A 13,382-nucleotide genomic window follows, 5' to 3' on the forward strand; every position below is an offset into this window, starting at 1 on the left:
TCCTCACTACTATGTGAACATTTTCACCAGAAGGTAAATTTTTAATTTTTTCACTTTTTTTTTTTTTTTAATTCTTGCTATGGGAGCTCTGGTAACATAGTGCCTAAGGTACTTGACTGCTAACCAGAAGGCTGATGGTTCAAACTCACCAGCTACTCCTCGGAAAGAAGGTTGGGCAATCCTACTTTTGTAGTGATACTGCCTCGGAAACCCAAGGAGGGATCGCTATGAGTCGGGGCCAACTCAACAGCAAATAACAACAACAACAACATGGCTCCTCCCGTCCCCTCCCACCTCTGGTAACTAACAAAGAAAGTTTCCTTCCATATAGAAACCTTTCCTTGACTTTTTACAGTAACGAACTAATACAATATTTGTCATTCTGTGATTGACTTATTTCATGCAACATAGTGTCCTCCAAGTTCATCCACATTATGTGGTGTTTTGCAGATTCTACAGTATTCTTTACTGTTCCGTAGTATTCCATTGTGTGTATGTATGTTTGGTTATCCATTCTTCTGCTGATGGCCACCCAGGTTGTTTCCAGGAGCTCTGGTAGTGTAGTGCCTAAGGCACTTGACTGTGAACCAGAAGGCTGGTGGTTCAAATCCACCAGCCATTCCTCAGAAAGAAGGTTTGGCAATCTACTTCCATAGTGATACTGCCTCAGAAACCCAAGGAGGGGTTGCTATGAGTCAGGTCCAACTCGACAGCACATAACAACAACAACAACAGGTTGTTTCCATCTTTCTGCTATTGTAAATAGTGCTGTGATGAACATGGGTGTGTATATGTCTGTTCTTGTCCTGGTTCTCACTTCCTTAGGATATATACTTAGTAATGGAATTTCTGGGTCAGATGGTATTTCTAATTCCAACTTTTTAAGGAATCGTCATACTGCTTTCCACAGTGGTTGTATCATTTTGCAGTCCCACCAGCAGTGTATGAGAGTCCCGATCTCTCCACATCCTCACCAGCATTTGTTGTTTTCTGTCTTGTTGAACTTTGCCATTAGTACTGGGGTCAGATGGTAATTCATTCTTGTTTTGACTTGCATTTCTCTAAAGGCTAATGATCGTGACCATTTTTTCAAGTGTTTGTTGGCTGCCTGAATATCCTCTTTGGTGAAGTGTCTATTCATTCATGTCTTCTGCCCATTTTTTAATTGGCCTTTTTGTCTTTTGTTGTTGAGGTGTTGAAGTTTTCTATAAATTTTAGAGATAAGTCCCTTGTCAGACATGTCGTTGCTGATTTTTTTTTCCCAATCTGTAGGTTCTCTTTTCACTCTTTTGAAGAAGTCTTCAGAAGCACATAAAAATTTAATTTTTAGAAGGTCCCATTCATCTAGTTTATCTTCTGCTGTTTGTGCATTTTGGGTTATGCTTGACAGTCTATTTTTGCCATAAATTAGGGCCACTAAGTGTGTCCCTATTTTTACTTTGAGGAACTTTATAGATTTAGGTTTCACATTGAAGTCTTTGATCCACTACAGTTAGTTTTTGTATATGGTGTGAGGGACAGATCTTATTTCATTTTTCTGCAAATGGCTATTCAGGTTTGCCAGCACCATTTGTTAAAGAGACCATCCCTTTCCATTGTAAGGGATTTCAGCTCTTGGTCAAAAATCAGCTGACCATAGTTGATGGATCTATTTCTGGGTTCTCAATTCTGTTCCACCAGTCTATGTGTCTGTTGTTGTACCAATACCAGGCTATTTTGACTACTGTGGCTATATAGTGGGTTTTGAGATCCGGGATTGTGAGACCTCCTATTTTGTTCTTCTTCCACAGTGCTTTGCTTATCCGAGGTCTGTTTCCTTTCTGTATAAAATTAGTGATTGGTTTTTCTATTATCCTTAAAGTTGATGGGATCTGGTTTGGGATTGCATTGAATGTATAGATTGCTTTGGGTAGTACTGACGTTTTTACAATGTTCAGGCTTCCTATCCACAAGCATGGTATGTTCTTCCATTTATGTAGATCTCTTATATTTTCTTGAAGTTTTGTAGTTTTCTTTGCACAGGTCTTTTGTGTCCTAATGAGATTTATTCCCCAGTATTTTATTTTTTTTGGTAGCTATTGTAAATGGTATTGATTTCCTTATTTCCTTTTCAGCAATCTCTTTGCTGGTGTAGAGGAATCCAACTAACTTTTGTATGTTGATCTTCTATCCTGCCACTATGCTAAATCTCTCAATTAATTCCAGTAGTTTTTTTGCTGAGTCTCTTGGGTTTTCTATGTATAGGATAATATAATTAGCAAATAGGGATAGTTTTACTTCTTCCTTACTAATTTGGATGCCTTTGACTTCCCTTTCTTGCCTTATTGCCTTGGCTAGGATTTCTAATACAATGTTGAATAGAAGTTGTGATAGAGGGCATCCTTGTCTGGTTCCTGTTCACAAGGGGAATGGTTTCAGTCCCTCTTCATTAAGAATAATGTTGGCTGTTGGTTTTACATTGTTGTTGTTGTTGTTATGTGCCATCAAGTTGGCCCTGACTCATAGCTACCCCTCCTTGGGTTTCCAAGGCAGTAGCACTACAGAAGTAGATTGCCCAACCTTCCTTCTGAGGAGTGGTTTTGCATATATGCCCTTTATTATGTTGAGGTATTTCCCTTCTACTCCTATTTTGCTGAGAATTTTTATCAGGAATGGGTGTTGGATTTTATCAAATGCCTTTTCTACATTGATTGATATGATCATATGGTTCTTTTCCTTTGTTTATGTGATGGATGATGTTGATTGTTTTTCTAATGTTGAACCATTCTTGGTCATAATGTATTATTTTTCGGATATGTTGTTGAAGTCTATTGGCTAGGATTTTATTGAAGATTTCTGCATCTAGATTCATGAGGAATATTGGTCTGTAGTTTTCCTTTGGAGTGATGTCTTTGCCTGGTTTTGCTATCAAGGTTATGCTAGCTTCATAAAATGAATTTGGGAGGATTCTATCTTTTTCTGTGCTCTGGAATAGTTTGAATAGGGTTGGTGTCAGTTCTCCAAACGTTCATTCAGTATAATTCTGAACGAATTCTGAAACCATCTAGGCAAGGGCTGTTTTTTTGTTGGTAATTTTTTGATGACCTGTTCAATTTCTTCTTTTGTTATGGGTCTGTTCAAATTTTCCACCTCAGTTTGTGTTAGTTTGTTGTTATTGTTGTTATGTGCCGTTGAGTCGGCCCCAACTCATAGCGGCCCCTCCTTGGGTTTTCAAGGCAGTATCACTACGGAAGTAGATTGCCCAACCTTCCTTTCCAAGGAGTGGCTGGTGGGTTTGAAACTCCAGCCTTCTGGTTAGCAGTCAAGTGCCTTAGGCGTTATGCTAGGTAAGTAGTATGGTTTTAGAAATCTGTCCATTTCTTCTAGATTTTCAAATTTGTTGGAGTTCATAGTATCCTGATATTATCCTTTTAATTTCTGTTGGTTCTGTTGTATGTCACCCCATTCATTTCTTATTTGTGTTATTTGCATTCTCTCCCTCTTTTCCTTTATTAAATTTGCCAGTGGTTTGTCAATTTTTTTAGTCTTTTCAAAAAACCAACTTGTTGATTTTTTTCTGTTATCTTCCTATTTTTCGTTTCATTTATTTCTGCTTGAATGTTACTTCTTTTCTTCTGGTGACTGTAGGCCTTTTTTTTTTTTTTTTGCTGCTCTTTTTCTAATTGTTGAAGATGTTGTGTTAAGGTGTTGATTTTGGCTCTTTCTTCTTTTTTGATGTGTGCATTTATTGCTATAAATTGGCCTCTGATCACTGCTTTTGCAGTGATTTTCTGTGCTGAGCTCATTTTGTTTATGAATTGTATTATCACTTCCTACATTGCTACTGTTTTTGTATTGACTAATAAAAAGATTATGGTATGTTGTGTTTTCATTCTCATGTGATTCAATGAATTTTTTTATTTCATCTTTTATTTCTGTTATTACCCAGTTATTTTCAAGGAGGGTGTTATTCAGTTTCCTTGTGTTTGCTCTTTATCCATTCTTCCTATTGTTGGTTTCTAATTTGATAGCATTATGATCTGAGAAGATGCTTTGCAATATTTCAATGTTTTTAAATTTACTGAAGCTCGCTTTGTGGCCTAACATATGGTCTATCCTGAAGAATGTTCCATGTGCCCTGGAAAAGAATGTATATTGTGCTGTTGTTGGGTGAAGTGCTCTGTAGATGTCTATTAGGTCAAATTGGTGGATTGTATTCTTTAGTTCTTCACCGTGTTTGTTGACTTTCTTTCCAATTGTTCTATCTTTGATTGAAAGTGGTGTATTCAAGTCTACTGTGACAGTGGAGTCATGTATTTGTCTTTTCAATTCTGTTAAAGTCTTATTTATGTATTTTGGGGCTCTTTCATTGGGTCCATAGATATTTATTATTGCTACATCCTCTTGTTCAATTGATCCTTTAATCATTATATAATGTCCTTCCCGGTCTTTTATGGTGGTTTTTGTCTTAAAGTCAATTTTGTCAGAAATTAATATTGCCACTCCTGCTCTTTTATGGTTACCATTCGCTTGATGTATCTTTTTCCAACCTTTGATTTTTAGTCTATTTTTGTCTTTGTCTCTAAGATGTGTCTCTTTTAGACAGCATATTGATGGGTTATGTTTTCTTATCAAGTCTGCAACTCTCCATCTCTTGGTTTGTGTATTTAATCCATTGACATTCAGTATAATTATCAATAAGTATGAATTTGCTGTTGTCATTTTGTTATGTGTTTTTTCGTGGTGTTGCTGATTTTTTTGTTCCATACGATTTTCTGTACTGAGCTCATTTTGTTTATGAATTGTATTATCATTTCCTACATTGCTACTGTTTTTGTATTGGCTAAATATTTGTGCTGGTCCATTTTTTTTATTTTATTTTGATGCAAAGGTTTGTCATTTTTATTCGAAGTTACCCTGTGATTTATAATTTTCTTCCCAAATTTAGAACAGTTTGTGCTATCTTGAAATTGTCTTGACTTCCTTACCATTTAGAAGTTCTGCAACTACTCAATTTTTTTCCCTCTTTCTGATTTGTAGTTGTCCTCATTTGCCAATTGATATCTCTGTTTCCCTGTTTACAATCTTGTAGGCTTATTTACTTTGGATACTTCCATAACTGGGTTGGTTTCTGTGTTATGTCATTGTTCTGATTACCAAGTACCACTCTGACCAGAAAATAACACATATGGGATAGCCTTAACAAAGAGGAGTTTATTCTCTTACAGTTTGGGAGGCTAGAAGTGCAAGTTCAAAGTGCAAGGGTCTAGGGGCTGTGTGAAAGCCGCTCAACCTTGGGGTCCAGTTCTGCCTCCTGCTCCCGGCCCATTGGAGCTAGAGGCATTTCTTCACTCAGGCAGCTACTGGCTGCTGAGGCTGTGGTCATTCCACACCCAAAGGCCACGGTCCTACCCTTTCAGGTTGAGATAGCTCTGTTTACATTTCCTTGGTCTCTCTGATTCTGCTGGTTAATGCCAAAGGCAACCCACTCTGCAGGAAATGTTCCTGCCCTAAAAACACTCAGCTTTCTTGCTTCGTGGGCTCGCCAACCTGCTACTCCATTTTATGCCAGTCTTCTCTACCAATTAATGCCCAAAGGCAACCCACTCCACCAGGAAGCCATCTACCCAATGGCACCCAGCTTTCTCCTCCATGGGCTGGTAAACCTGTTGCTGTTTAATGTCGGTCTCTGGGCTCTGATACTGCTGTTTCTCATGCTAGTCTGTTGGCTCTGCTCCTGCCGTCTCTCATGCTGGTCTCTTGGCTGTGCTCCTGCTGTCTCTCATGCCATATGCTGGGGTCTCTCTCCCAGGGTCTCAGGTCAAGGACACACTCCACTTCTGTTTCCACATTCTAGGTATTTGTCAGAGCAGCACCCCACTCTCTCAGTACCATATTCTGCTCTGGTTACCTAGTGCCGCTCTGACAATAATATACCACATATGGGATGGCTTGAGCAAACAGGAGTTTATTCTCTTACGGTTCAGGAGGCTAGAAGTCCAAGTTCAAAGTGCCAGGGTCTATGGGCTGGGTGAAAGCCCCTCAACCTTGGGGTCCAGCTCTACCTCCTGCTTCTGGCCCACTGGAGCTAGAGGCATTTCTTCAGTCAGGCAGCTACTGGCTGCTGAGGCTAACAAGCCCAAGATCAACAAATAAAAAGGAACAGTCCTGATGTTAGCAAACCACATGGCAGGCCATTAATTTAAGTCCATTGTAAGTCCCAAGGTCGGCAGAGCATGGTAGGCTGCTGAACAACTACACAGCTACATGCAGGGACCAACCATGCCATAAGCTAGAAACCATTCCGCAAGGCTTCTGCTTATATTCAGGAAGCAGACCACATTTCCTAAGGCAGCTACTCAGCTGCTCACAGTAGATGCTACCATGGAGTTGATCATCAGTCTCATCATGGAGAATACTACATTCAGCTGTCCAGCCATTCAACCAGGCCCAGCCAAGCTGACACAGAAACTGAACTACCACAGTCATCATGTGTGTTAAGGGTTGATTGTTGTTTGCTATTGTTGGTTCTCTATCCAAAGGACTCTGTTTGGCATCTCTTGTAAGGTTTTTTTTGTTTTGTTTTGTTTTGTTTTTTTAATTTCTGCTTATCTGGAGATGTTCTAATTTCACTATCATATTTGAGGGATAATTTTGCCAGGAACATAATACTTGAGGAGCTCTGTTGGTGTAGTGCCTAAAGCATTTGACTGCTAACCAAAAGGTTGGCAGTTCAAACACACCAGCCACTCCATGGAAGGAATATTGGGCAATCTACTGCCATAAAGACTGACTGCCTTGGAAGTCCAAAGGGGGTCACTGAGTTGGAACCAACTCAATGGCAATGAGCTTGGTTTGGTTATATAATTCTTGATTGGAAATTTTTTTCTTTCAAGCTTTTATACCATCCCATTGCCTTCTCACCTACATGGTTTCTGCTGAGAAATCTAAGTTTAGTCTTATTGGTTGCCTTTTATAGGTTACTTTTCATTTTTCCCTTGCTGCTTTCAGGATTCTTTATCATTGGTTTTGGTGAATTTGATGATGATATGTCTTCATGATTTTCTTTTAGGGTCTATCCTGTTTGAAGGAGCTCTGGTGGGCATAATGCCTAAGGCATTTGACTGCTAACCAGAAGGCTGGCAGTTCAAACCTACCAGCCACTCCTCAAAAGGAAGACTGGGCAATCTACTTCCATAGAGATACTGCCTTGGAAACCCAAGGAGAGGTCGCTATGAACTGGGACTGACTTGATGGCAGTGAGTTTGGTTTTTGCTTTGGTATCCTGTTTGGGGTTCACTGAACTTCTTGAATGGATATATTCTCATCTTTCATCATATCAAGGAAATTCTCTTCCAATGAATCTTTGACAATTTTCTCTGTGGTTTTATGTGTCTCTTCCTGTTCTGGAATTCCAATTACACATAGGTTATTCCTTTTGATAGTATTCCACATGAACCTTAGGCTTTCTTCATTTTGTTTTGATCTTTTTTCTGAATGATACCTTTCCAAAAAAGTATTGAGATATTTGTCTTCAATCTCCCTAATTCTGTCTTCCATTGATTCAATTCTACTCCTTTGCCTGTTCAATGTGTTATCTATTTCTGAGAATTTAGTATTAATCTTCTGGATTTCTATCTGTAGATTTTGTATCATTTCTAATTTTTCGTTTATTTTGTTCTTGTACTGTCTTCCAAAATTGTTCTAAGGTTTTCTCTGTTTTCTTCAAGTTTGTCAGTGTTTTCCTTGATTTGTCTCTCAATTCTTTGAAGGTACCTAAATATAATTCTTTTTAATTCCTTATCAGGGAGTTCCAATATTGCATCTTCCTCAGGGATGTGTTCTGTGTCTGTAGCTTGGTCCCTTGTTTCTGCTGCTTTATCTTGCTTTGTTGTGTGGACTGTGATGGTCTGTTGTCTCTGAGATATTGTGATGTTTTTGTGTTTATATTTAATTGGTGATTGTACGTTGGAGTGATTTGCCCAAGATTTTCATTTTCTTTGTTTTATTTGGATGTATCTGAGTAAGCATGGTACTGTGCTCCTCTATTTGCACAGCACTTATGCACTCACCCTCTGTCTCCTCTCCAGTCATCAGCCTCCTGTATGTCCACACTGTCTTTGGCAAGTGAAGCCTATTCTTAGGTCCCTGGAAACTAAATGAGAATGCTGTCACTTTAAATATCCAAAATGGTCACCACTTATAAACATTCCAAATGGCTACACCTGACCACCTCTTGTAAACATTCAAAATGGCTGTGCCCTCTGGGCAGCCAAAAGTCCACAGCTCAGTTTGTCTCCTTCTTTGCTGTTTCTCTTTTTAGTTACCAGCCACCGGCATAGTCATCCATGCAGGCCTTGGTGAGTAGGGCTGATTTTTAGGTTAATTCTCAGGTCCTAACACCACTTGGAAATATTCTGGCTGTCCAGGCCATCAGGATAGCTGATAGTCCACACCTCTGTTTGTCTCCTTACTCACTATTTTCATTCATGCTCTTCTACTAGTTGGTGTTTAATCTGCTTCTGTATCCTTCCTGTCAAAGCTCCAGGATCCAGGATTATCTTCTGTATCTGTGTGAATTGGTTTCTCTTTTCTTTGTTGAAGAGGGTCTGTGTAGCTTGTCTGCCTATTCTGCCATCCTAGCAGAAGTCCCCAAAAAGTACATTTTTTAAAGTAACATTTGAAAATGAAATTACCAAGACTTTTTATCATGCAATGCCAAAAAAAAAAAAAAAAAAAAATCCCAGAGGTGAACTGTAGGAAAGAAATGAATGTGAAAGGCAAAGGGAATAAACAGCAGGAAAAGATAACTTTAGAGGAAAAAGACTGTGGGGGGAAGTGCAAGGACACTACACATGAACAATAATAGTACGAGAGCTTGAAGGGTGAAAATGTTTTTCTCTCCAACAATTTACTGTGAAGAGTTTCAAATACAGGCAATCCTTGCTTTTCACAGTTCTCATAACATGAATGTCAGTTACCATAGGTTAATTAAATAACACTACCACCAAAACAACAACCTACTGCTATTGAGTCAATTCCAACTAGCCCAGTCCCCAAAAACATGGTTCAAATTTCAGTTACAACAGGGTATTAGCTGTCAGTAATTGCATGAAGTACAATCATTACTTCTAACTCTTCACTCCAGAAAAGTCAATATACTTAAAACTATGTAAATAACAGTTGTACATCTTGTCAGTGACTAATCATGTCACTTTTCTTGAAGTGGGTCAGTGATTAGTCACTACACATCTGTTATTTAGTTCACTGAAGATAGTAAGGCATGTAGTTATATTGTCTCTATGTCTCCCAGCAGTAGGGAGATACTGCAGGTAAAATAATTTAACTTTTAGAACACTACTACTGTTAGTACCATGAAATAGAAATCTCTCTACCACTATTTCTATGGAAGATTTTTAAATTAATTCTGGTTTTAGATAGGCCTATGAGGTGAACAATAACACCAGGGAGGTGCACTCCTTAGAACAATCAGCAATGAGAAATCAGAAGGGTGGTGAGTGTCCAGGGAGAAAGCTCAGAAGGCAGGAACGCACAGCAAAGAAGGACACAGGAAAGGAGTAACCTCACAGGGAGGAACTGGGAATAGAGCTGTTACATTGTGGGGATCACAATCAACATCATAAAACAAAACATGTATGAACTGTTCAATGAAAACGAGTTTGCTCTGTAAAACCCAAATCACAATAAAAAGTTAAATAAATAAATAACACTAGAACTGTTAGAAAACTGTAAATATATACTTGCTCTTCTTTTTCCTCTGAGCTTCTTTAAAGTACATAATACTATATAAGTAATAATATAGAAAAATGTATTGTGCTTGCAGCACTGAAGAATTTATATGTTTAATAATACACCAAAAGGGAGGAGAAGAGAGCTATACAGAAGTAACATTTCTATATTTCACTAGAATTGAGATAGTATAAATCCAAAAGTGATTTTCAAAAATTAAAATGTATATGATAATCTCTAAAGGAACCACTAAAGTAGTAACTCAAAATATATATAGTGAGATATTTCTACATACATATTTGTATATACCAGAGCAAATGGGGCAAAGTAATGAAACCTTCTTAGCCATTACCAAAAACCTTGAGGGAATGAGTCACTGGTCCTGGAGGCTCAGGACCATAGTCGTGGGGCACATCAAGGTCAATTGGCATAACATAGTCCACAAAGACAATGTTCTAAGGTGCAGAAATTTGTGTCTCCCCATCTGGCACAAAGAAGAGTGAAAAAAATCAAAGATACACAGAAACAAGTAGTCTAATGGACTAGTGGACCACGTGAACCTCAGCCTCCAGATCCTGAGACCAGAAGAACTAGATGGTGTCCAGCTACCACTACCAACCAGTCTGAAAGAGATCACAACAGAAAGTTTTGGACAAAGTAGAAGAAAAATGTGAACGAAAGCTCAAAATAATAGAAAAGACTAAAGTTAGTGGTTTTAAGACTAGTGGAACCTCCAAAACTATGGCCTTTAGTCATCATTCAAGCCTGTAACTAACATAACCCCAAGGCTTAACTTTCAGCCAAACAACAGACAGGTCCATGTGGTGACCCAAGCCATGGTAATTTCAACAGCCTCATACACATGTGAAAGCTGAACAATGAATAAGGAAGATGGAAGAATAATTTACACGCTGGAATTGTAGTATTAGCAAAGAATATTGAAAATACCATTTACTGACAGAAGAGTAAACAAATCTGTCTTGAGGAAAAGTATAGATAGAATGCTTCTCTAAGAATTGCAAGAACTGCCAGATTTCACCTCTCATACTTTTGGTCATGTTGTCAGAAGACCAAAAGGATACTATGCCTGGTAAAGTAGAGGGTCAGCAAAAAAAGGTAAGACCCTCAACAAGATGGACTGACCCAGTGGCTGCAATGATGGGCTCAAGCACAGTAAAGATCGTGAAGATGGTGCAGGACCCAGTACTGTTTAGTTCTGTTGTACATAGGGGCATATGAGTCAGAGCTAACTCAAAGGCACCTAACAACATGGGGTGAACAATAACACCAAGGTGGTATGTACTCTTTAGAATAATATGAGATCAAAAAGGCATGATTTTCCTGGAGATAAAGCTCAGAAGGCAGGAATGGATAGGAAAGAAGGACAATGAAAATGGAAAATACAGGGAAGAAGTGGAAAGAGTGCTGTTATATTGTGAGGACTGCATTGTGTATGAACTGTTGAATAGAAAACCAATATTCTCTGTAAACTTTCAGTCAAATCACAATAAAAAGTTTAAAAAATATATATATTTGTTGTTAGGTGCCATCAATATATACGGAGAAAAAAATATCATTAAAGAGACTGAAATTTATATAAGAGTATATTCACTTAATGCAAAAAAATGCAATAAAGAAGTACTAGAGGAACTAAAAAAGACAGGAGACATACAGAAAACTAAAAGTAAAATGGCAAATGTAAATTCCACTCTATCAATAAAAATATTATGTATGAATGGCTTAAAAATCCAATCAAAAAGGAGAGATTTCAGACTGAATAAAAGATCAAGATCCAAGTACATGCTATCTACAGAAGGCATACTTTATATAGGCAATTATGGAAATACATTGGAAATAAAAGATAGAAAAGCAAATAGTAAACACAAGAAAGCAAGTGGCTTTACTAGTATGAGACAAAATAGACTTTAAAACAAAATATTACTAGAGATGAGGAGAGAGATTTTAAAATTATAAAAGTGTCGATATAATAATCAGAAGATATAACAATTATAAATCAACTACATCATATTACTGAACACCAAAATGCATAAATCAAAAATAGACTGAAATTAAGGAAGAAATAGGTAATTCAACAGTAATAATTAGAGACTACTTTCAATAACAAGGCAGAACAACAGAAGAAAATAGGTTTGAACAAGATATCTATAGAACATTCCACTCAACAATAGCAGAATATATATTCTTAAGGGCGTACAGGACATTCTTCAGTATACACCATATGCTATTCCATAAAACAAGCTTTAATAAATTTAAAAGGATCAAAAAACCGCTAAGTATGTTCTCTGACCACAATGGAATTAAATAGAAATCAATAACAAAGAAATTTGGGAAATTCGTAAGTATATGGACATTAAACAACATACTCCCAAATAACCGATAGGTCGAAGAAGAAATCACAAGGAAAATAAAAAAAACAATGAGAATGAGATTAATGAAAATGAAGACACAACATACCAAAATGTATTGTTTATAGCTATAGTAATGCTTAGAGAGAAAATTATAGCTCTAAATGACTATTTGAAAAAGAAGAAAAACTTCAAATCAGTAAACTAATCTCCCACCTTAAGACATTGGAAAAAGAAAAGCAAATAAAATCTAAAGCAAGCAGATGAGAAGAGAAATCAACATTGAAATGGAAATAAATGAAATAGAGAACAACAACAAAAAAAAAAAATTAGAGAAGATCAATGAAACCAAAAGCTGCTTATTTGAAAATATCTCCCAAAATAGAAAATTTTTAGCTAGATTCATCAAGAACAAAAGAAGACTCAAATTACTAAAATCAGAAACGAGAGGACGTTACCACTTATCTTACAGAAAAAAAAAAAAAAAAAAGATGATAAGAGAACCCTATGAGCAGTTGTATCCAATAAATTGTTGTTGTTAGGTGTTGTCAAGTCAGTTCTGACTCATAGAGAGCCTATGTAACACGACAGGATGAAACAGTGCCCAGTCCTCCACCATCTTCACAATTGTTGCTATGCTTGAACCCATCATTGTAGCCACTGTGTCAACCCATCTCGCTGAGGGTCTTTCCCTTTTGCGCTGACTCTCTACATTTACCAAGCATGATATCCTTCTCTAGGGATCTGTCCCCTCTGACAACATGACCAAGGTATGAGAGAAGAAGTCAGGCTACTCTTGCTTTTAAGAAACATTCTAGGGACTTCCAGTAAGATGAAGGAATAGGCAGACAAGTAACACAGACCCTCTTCAACAAAGAAAAGAAAACCCAATTGACAAGAGATACAGAAGATAATCCTGGAGCTCTGAGCTTTGAAAAACTATACAGAAGTGGATTAGGCACCAACTAGTGGAAAAACCTGAATGAAAACAGTGAGTACAGAGACAGTCAGAGCTGTAGACTGTCAACTACTCTGATGGGACCAATAGCCTGAATATTTCCAAGTGGTGTTGGGACCTGAGAATTGACCTAAAGATCAGCCCTGTCACCAAGGGCTGCAGGGACAACTATGCTGGTGGCCTATGACTAGGAAGGGAAACAGCAAGGAGGGAGACAACCTGAGCTGTTGACTTTCCACTGTCCGGAGGGTGCAGCCATTTTGATTGTTTATGTGCAGCAACCATTTTGGATATTTAAAGTGACCAAGGGTAAAGCCATTTTGAATCTT

The sequence above is a fragment of the Orycteropus afer genome, unplaced genomic scaffold (genome assembly GCF_000298275.1).
Source record: "Orycteropus afer afer isolate SDZICR_OR568_19922 unplaced genomic scaffold, OryAfe1.0 scaffold00064, whole genome shotgun sequence".
In the NCBI taxonomy this organism is placed as follows: Eukaryota; Metazoa; Chordata; class Mammalia; order Tubulidentata; family Orycteropodidae; genus Orycteropus; species Orycteropus afer.